Raw genomic sequence first — 8,702 nt, forward strand, 5'->3', positions numbered from 1 at the left:
ATACATTTTCATTTAGTGTGAAATTTTTAACCCATAAATGTACTTGTGGCTAGCTAAAAATATATTGCACCTATAATGAAAAATAGTAGTTATCGTTGTTAGTACGTATCATCTTCAGGGACATTATTTGGACCTATAAGACTTGTCCGAATATGCATTATAGGCAAACTCTATTATCCCGATGAAATCATAGTAAAAGTCTAAATACTAAAAAAATCCCAGGGTAAAAAAACTTTACTGGAATCATTAACTTCTTTATAGCACTTTAATGACTAGTTAAGACGTGACGCTTATCGGGACAACGTTAGTTCTTTTTCCTTCTCTAATTTGTCTTCAATGGTGAACAAAGAACCGTTTTAGCAAAAGTACTAATTGTGTATTACATATTTTACCACGTGTACATCTTTTTTAAATACTGTTTTACAAAATTATTACATTTTATTGTAACAAATAGAGAGAGTTCTTTTGTGTAAAAATAATGGAATTGTCTAAGCACGTGAAAACTCTGGAGAACAACTTGAACGCACTTTGTTGTACGCTTAGAAATACGTGACTCAATTTTTTTATACTTTACATGTATATTTTCGTGTAGGTTTTGATTTCATTAGACTCAAGCTCCTGAAAAATTTTAAGATATTTAAGTTAACTTACACCAAACCTAGTGACTGATCAGATGCACAGCAACAACGAGTGGTACAGGTGTACGAATTCGAGATGGACGACGACTGGATCACCGGTCTGGCTGTGATGGGTCAAGTGAGAGAATGATATAGACTCCTTAGCAATGATGGCCGACACAGGTATACAGGCGCGCGTCGAGGCATTCCTGATGGTGACTTGAAACTAATCCGACACAAGTAGACGGCCTGCTCATATGCGACTGGAGGAACAGTAGCTTGCGTACTGATAAGGAATCTACCGAGAGCGTGCGTGGCTCGTGAAGAGTGGACAACGCGACTAAGAGGGAGTGAGGACGAGAGAGTGTAAGGGAGACCGGGGTAGTCTGGCCACCCTAACTTTATCACGTTGTTATGAACGACTACTTGATTGTAGAATAATTTAAAAAACGCAAATAAAAGGGGCCGGATGTGTAGAAATAGTATCCAATTTGTTGAGTTATTTATTTATAATAGATGTAGTTTAAATATGAAAAAGTGAATGCGTCTCAAACTGGCCATTTTACCCAGGGCCGGGGTAGAGGTGGCCATACCCCGGGGTACAGTGGCCATCGATTTAAAAGGTTGTTATTTTAAATGTTGCTACTAAACTTACGTCTAAAAATTGAAAATTTATGTAAATTAATAATTACTCACATAACAGATTGATAAATAAATATGTATATCGACATAAATATTTTTCTGTCAGTATACACATAGAATAAAGAGAAATATATATTTTTCGGTATATCGTAACTGCAATTGGAATTCATTCCAGCCTTTATCCACAGTTTTTCTCTTATACTTACGCACCATGACTTATTTTTATTGCACCTTTAATACCGAATTGACTTAAAATATGACTAATTACTTAAGTACTACATAACTTTCACCTGACACTGTTTGTTTTGTTTTGGCTATAAGTACGATTAAAAAGTTTAGGTTAGGATCCGCAGATTAGCAGACTGACTCAGTATTGACGTAAACAACAAACTCGATGGCCACTGTACCCCGGAGAGATGGCCACCACACCCCAAAATAGGACTATTTTAAATTGCTTATAATTATATTTCTAAATAATATTTGATAAAATAAAAAAAAGCAGATTGTAGATTGAGGTTCAAACTTTCAATTTGTATCAATTTTGAATCGATTTGATGTATTTTCCGCTTCAGGCAAGTTTAATAATGTAGCTGTTCCTCCAAATTTTTTAACTATCAAATTTAATTATTTAAAAATTTAAAAAAAAGTAATTCTATGGTTTTATTTTATTGACGGCATGTAAGTAGAGATATATTTCAATAAAAAAAAAAATATATTACATTTTTATCTCAATTAAATGGTTGAATATATCCAGTGGCCTGTTTACCCAGGTGGCCACGATTACCCCGGTCTCCCTTATGAGTGCGAGAAAGCGTGGGCGAGAGTGACTTCACTCATTATATAGTACAATTTGTAACATGAAATGTGGAAAAACGACGCGCGTGTTGATTATATCCTAAAGTACATGATGTGTATTCGGAGAAATTTACGACTAACCGTATACGAGTAGCTCTGCCCTCGACGTATTAGAATATTCCAACACTATTGGACTCAATGGATATGTCGCTGAAGTGAATAACTATAATGTCGATTGTAAAAATAATTATGATTGTAAAAGATAGAAAATAATGATAATGATTGAAATTTACTCATAATAAATTACAAATGCAAACAATAGAGTAGACGATTAAATGAACTTCTTTAGTTTAGCAATAATAATTTATACTTATTTGGCTATGCCATTACATCTATGGTACTTTAAATAATATGATGAAACTTTTTGTCTACAGATAATCAATGATGTCATGTAAGATGTAATGTAAACAAGGCTGTATGCCGTTGGGGTTTGAATAACAATGGAATTTGTATTGAATAACACATCTTTGCACTATTTCAATATTAATTGAATAAAAGCATTATGATGATTATGATTTGTTTGTGTTACTTAATTATGTAAAATTGACCAGATCTTTTGACCACACATACAGGTAATTTTAAAACAGTTTAAATATTATAAAAGTTTGTGCAAAGACAATTCAAAATAAAATAAATTTTCTACTGCGTTGTATAAATTTTGGAGTGGCAACTGATTAGTCGAAACTTTTTTCTGAAATCAAATTTCAAAAGAAAAAAAACCGTTGGCTATAATGTGCTTTGTTGCAACCTCTCGAGTTAACAAAGTAATTAGAGAATAATTGTATTTCGGAGAACACGTTATTTTTTTTCGTCTTGTTATCTGGTCTACGTCTGATAAGAAGTGAAAATTAGACGTTAGTTAAACTTTTTTATTTTCTGGGGAGCATTTTTTTTCAAACAATACGTATTACGGTAGTCACAGACCATATAAAAAAAAATGTATATACAAAGCTTTCAAAAACTTGACTGCGTAAAAAACTTTTACAAAAAATGAGGTGCAACAAAGTGACCCCCAATGGACAATATCCTTAAAAGTGTTGTATTAATATTGTTTTAAAAATACAACTAACACTTTGTTTTATATATGTTGTCTTATAATAAAATACAACTATAATTTCACAGCAAAAACAATTATTCTAAGTAACTGCGGATCCAATCAGTGATTTTCAGACATTTAAACTACACTTCCCTTAACACCCTCTCTAAAAAGCTGATCATAAGACCTAACGGACAATTTTTTCATTCTCTCTCATTGTACATCTATTATTTCTCAACGTAATAACGGTAATTTTAATATGTTATAAGTATATAATAAAGCCACCAGATACAGTTTGATTCACCATACTTTATAATTAGCAGTATCCTTATTTTAACTCGCAAGATAAATTTCTTCTTATCAGCCTATGAATATAAGAAAAGTTTATGTTGTTAACGCTTATCACAATCATTTGCAGAAGTAATTTTTAGTTAAAAAAAAGTGATTGTGTCGGAGAAAATAAAGTTTTTCCAAAAGTTTTAGTACGTAAAACCCTAACATAATGCAAATAGCTTGTGTTTTTAAAATCGATTTCATAAATTTGAAGGTCAGCAGTTGTATCTTATAACATTGTTTCCGGTTTTATTTGTATAATATTAATAAGAAATGCGAAACGTTAATTTGAAAAATGTAAAAAAAAAGCATGATAATTTTGCAATTTTATATTATAAGTATTCAGGCTTAAGTAGAAGAAACAAACTAAAAAAAAAGACAACATGCGTGAAGAAAGAAAAAACGCATAATTCGCGTAGAAAACATTATTAATTTTTATTTTCACTTTTACTATGTTATCACAACAAATTGTTTTCTACTAATAAACATTTATATTCTATGTAATTATTAACTCTTGAAACTCATAAGTCGTGACTTGCGATTTATTTAGACCACATTTACACGTTTTCAAAATAATCATCTACATGACATATAACTAGTCCCTTTATCATACAATCGTATTGGTGTATTACTTATTTTTTACATAATACGAAATTTCTTACAATAATTTCATACAAATTCAGATAATGCCACAGCAGAGCAATGGATAAATGAACAGCAAAGAAATGATGATGCATTGCTGTATAATCAGCTGCCATTATGACAAGACTTGATTAGCCTAATCTGATGAGAAAGAAGTGGACAAATCACGAAGAGCAAGAAGACAACGAAACAATTGAAATAGAGGTCAAGTTATTGCAGCAGCTCTAATCAATGGACATTTTGAATAAATCCAGAGCATGTGGATTCACAAGTTCTATCCATAGCACCTGTTGTTCATATACAAAACAATGTACAAGTTCCTGCGGCTCCTGATGGTATACAAAAAGTGGAAGCAAACATAAGTACCCTGACAAGAGCAACGTGAGCCTGGTCATAACAGTTATATATGTATTTCTCTTAATTCTATACCAAGTATTAACTAAATACGAACTTAATATTTACAGCATCGGCATACGGATCTTTATACTATATTAGAACTAAGAAATTAATTTTATTTTTATTGATAAACCATGCAATCAATTGAATAAAATCGTTTAATAATATATGTTGAATTTAAATGAACTTTATAATCAATGTGACTCAAATTTTAAGATGCTGAGCGTAAAATTTCGAAATATTCAATAGATTATTACACGACGTAGTTAGTTTATTGATAATCATTAGTTTTTCTAATAATCATAAAACACTGAATGAAACATAAAGCACAGATCTTATTAATACAATCATTACCTAGGATAAAATATATATATGAGACCTGGACAGTGCCATGGGGAGTAGTCGAAATTACATGTTAGCTGATTTCTGAAGTAAAAGGGGGCAAAACCATCATCGATTTACTTTGCTAAGTAAGGACTGCTATGATAAGAGATGTAAATTATCTGAACAGTCACATAATCCAAAACGTAAGTAAAAAATACGTAAGAGTAAAGTTTTGGTATTAAAGGCTTCTTAAATGACGAGGAATTTACTTTCATTAATTATTTTAATACCCCAGCGTCTTACAGATTTGTCTAAAAACGAGGGCTTGATAAATTAAATGATGATTATGTATAACCATGTAACAATCATGTATTAAATTCAGAACGTGTAGATCTTTTCTGACAACTTATTATGTTATACTTACTTGAAAAAATAAAGCATATGTATAAACTCGTACAAAAAACTGATTAATGTACTAGATTACAGAAGTTCCTTGTACAATACTTCGTCGATGGAGTGACAAAGAAAGATCCAAAGTGGCAAAGAAAAAAAATTTTAACAATACAAAAATCAATGGCATTACTTTCAGGCAACGGATTAACTAAAAAAATTGTTAATAAGTTATTAATTAATTAAACAATAAAAAAACCATCAGATGTGTGAAGGTTGTTGCATTATTTGGGTCCTTTTGTTAAAACAGAAAATTAATAAATATTTGTGAACGGTGTCAAAGTTCAAATTTTAATGGATTCCATGTAAAATACAATGTTGACAGTAATGACAATAAAAATGATGTATCTGAGTTTAAGTCAACAAAAAAATATTTTAATAAAATAAGACGTCCAATGGCAGTTGGTTAATGATTTAAAATCTAAGATTCATTGTTGACGAAGGAAAAGAGGTAGAAGTAAACGTGCGTGACTAAAAAACTGATAATGGCTGAACACCAAATAATTAACAAGTAAAACTCTAGTCAACTTTAACAACATCGAGGTACCATGCAATTTGCACTACAAGTTGTAAAATTATGTATCCCCCCAAAACTGCAACGCCATTATATAGGAAAATATATATATAACAGGATACTAATTTGTAATGAACCGTAGAATCATCCGATTTAAGCCAATCAAGTTGAAACAGTCAGATTTTTATCATTCTTTTTTTTAGCAGCTTGATCCGCCCAAATCGGTTGTACAAATTAATTTATCTTAAGGTTTACAAACTCCGGTATAAAAATTGTACCTACTAAAACTTTGTATGGGAAAGCTGAGGGCGATAAAATAAGGAAAAAAAGACTTTCCGGTTTCTACTGATGCAAGCAAAGCAGCGGAACTCAAAGAAGCCTTGTTTAGAGAACTAGCCATTAGGGATCCCCTATCGAACGGCATAGCAAGCTGTTGAACCATATAAAAGGAGGACAACCCCGAAACGATATACCCAGTGACCGTCGTCAGCAAGTGTTGAACGTTCAGCCTAAAACTTCTCAGGACGTACACTCGACCTTAAGACTCACCCACGCACGTTCTTACCATATTACGTTGACCATTTAAAATTAAATAAAAAGTAAGGTAGCATCAATTTTCTCTTCCTTCTATTTCTTATTTTTCCAAGACTATTCAATCCGCAAACTCAAGCGTGACTCCGTAATTTTACAATTCGATTTGTAAAATAAGTCGTACTGACGGACTAGAGTGACGAGCGACGGGACCCCACGCTTTTAGTTGAACACCAATATAATTATGTGCGGTTAAATTCCGAGGCTACCTAACCCCAACCAACGGCAACCCTGTGGGAAGCTTGAACGTACATATATAATAGGCATAGTAGGAAAAGAGCTCAACTCCTTGACTACTACGACTGTTTTAACGTAATCAGCGTCTTCACGTATGCATCATTGTTGAGATAGCTTAAAGCTGGACGACATACCCAGCAGAAAGCCAAACGGTGTGTACGTGGCAGAAGCAGTGTAGCCGCGACGTACTCTTCTAATTAAACATCAGTGCCGGCCACAGCAACTTTCACCCGATTCCAACAGTACTTCTAAAGTCCAAATAATTTCCCAGGCTATTAAGCGCAAGCTTAGGCCTTCAAATAATAATGCTCTAGCTACGTCCCTTCGACTTTATACTTCACTTACGTCTCTCCAACGTAACATAAAAAATTTGGAGGCTCCCGAAGGATTTAAATATCGAATGGATTAAGGATAACATGCAAATCGGACAACTAGGGTCATTTTTATGACATAGGCACAAATAGTGCAGAACAAGCTTTTAGCCTTCTAATCTTTTCTTTCACACACCAAATAATTTAACTTATTGACCTTTTTCCTGACAAATGGACGCCCTAGAACTAGACAATCTTACCAAGTGCAAGCTGGAGAAAGCCTCTTTCGATCGTACATGAAGAAAAATCCTAAAGGACTTCAAAAAGACGAAACACCGAATCAACAACCAGAGAATCAGACTAGAAGCTGCAAAAAAACAAGTGGTCGAAATTTTCGTGAAGGACTGGCTGGACAAACCGGCACTATCTACGTGAAGTTAAATAAGCCGGTCGTAACAAGCGTCGTCATCCTTTCATATAGCACCAACGGGTGCCCGGAGTAACCCAGCTGAAAGACAATACTGGAAGGCCAGAGTCAGTATCAATAATTTTTTAAGGTTTCCCTCCAGTAAGAATACCGTCGCTCTACTATATAGTTTCCCGCAAACCTGTTCCATAGTTCAATCAAGCCGAAGAAAGACACAGTTACACACAAATTGAAAACGATAATCTCCACGAAAGCTGTTGCAATGATCGCACCTAGTGCCTCACTGACCGTGGCACTCTCTTTTAAACCACCACCAATACTGGAGTCACAAAATCTATCCAAAAAATACCAACCTGGTGACCTGGGCTTTTATAAGGAATACGCTCAGGCGCAGCGCAAGAAATAGAAGGAGCATTTTTAAGAACAAAACCGACCAAAAGGCGTCCCAAAAAAAAGGCCAATAACGCCACCCATATCAGAAGTCGACAGCGCTGCTCTTTGAGCCCATGTGAAGAAAAGACTTGAGAATAAAAGAAAATTTAGAAAGAAAATGTTTTTATAGTAAGCTTTTTTATACTTTCAATGAATTAGTGGGGATGCCCTTTAGATAACGGAATGCCGCAGTTGAATACCAGGCGGCCATGTCGCATACGTTAGACGATTTAATTGGCAAGGGAGCATTTGTATACATTGACGATATCGTTATTTACGATGTACCGATATAGTAAATAATATTGAAATCAAATCAGTTGTTTCAGGTGTATTAGAAAACATTTCCATGCTATTGCCTAAAAAAAATAATAGAAGATTTGAACAAGATAAAGATTATTAAAATAAAGTTAAACTTTTTGACTTTGGAGCTACTTGCTACAGACCCAGAAATTTAACAGAAAATTTGGATTAAATTGTGTAGTCTTGAACATAAATGCTCATAATGCCTGGTTAGATTGGAAGTTTTTGTACTACATTCTAAAGCTGTTCTAATGGCAATATAAACTTTAATTTGTGAACATTAAATTTAGGTGTGCTACAAGAGCAAAGACTATTGTAGACAATTTAATTTAAAATATTTCTAACAATTTGAACGTCTTAGACTGCGGTATAGAGCAAAACAAACTCAAATAATGCATTTGACTAGAAGTACTATATGATGCATAGTATAGATATTTAGAGTAAAGATTTGATGGTATCATTTGAATAGTATCTATGCGGCTCCTTCACCAAAAAAAAAATTTTTAATTTAGGAAAGTATAAAAACAACCATCATTTACTCATTTACTAAAGGTAAGTTGAAAAAAAGTTTTCCCTTTCAACAAGATTTCCTAAA

Source organism: Copidosoma floridanum, unplaced genomic scaffold (assembly GCF_036245765.1).
Source record: "Copidosoma floridanum isolate Cflo_tuat_1 unplaced genomic scaffold, Cflo_Japanese_pri ptg000035l, whole genome shotgun sequence".
Taxonomy (NCBI): domain Eukaryota; kingdom Metazoa; phylum Arthropoda; class Insecta; order Hymenoptera; family Encyrtidae; genus Copidosoma; species Copidosoma floridanum.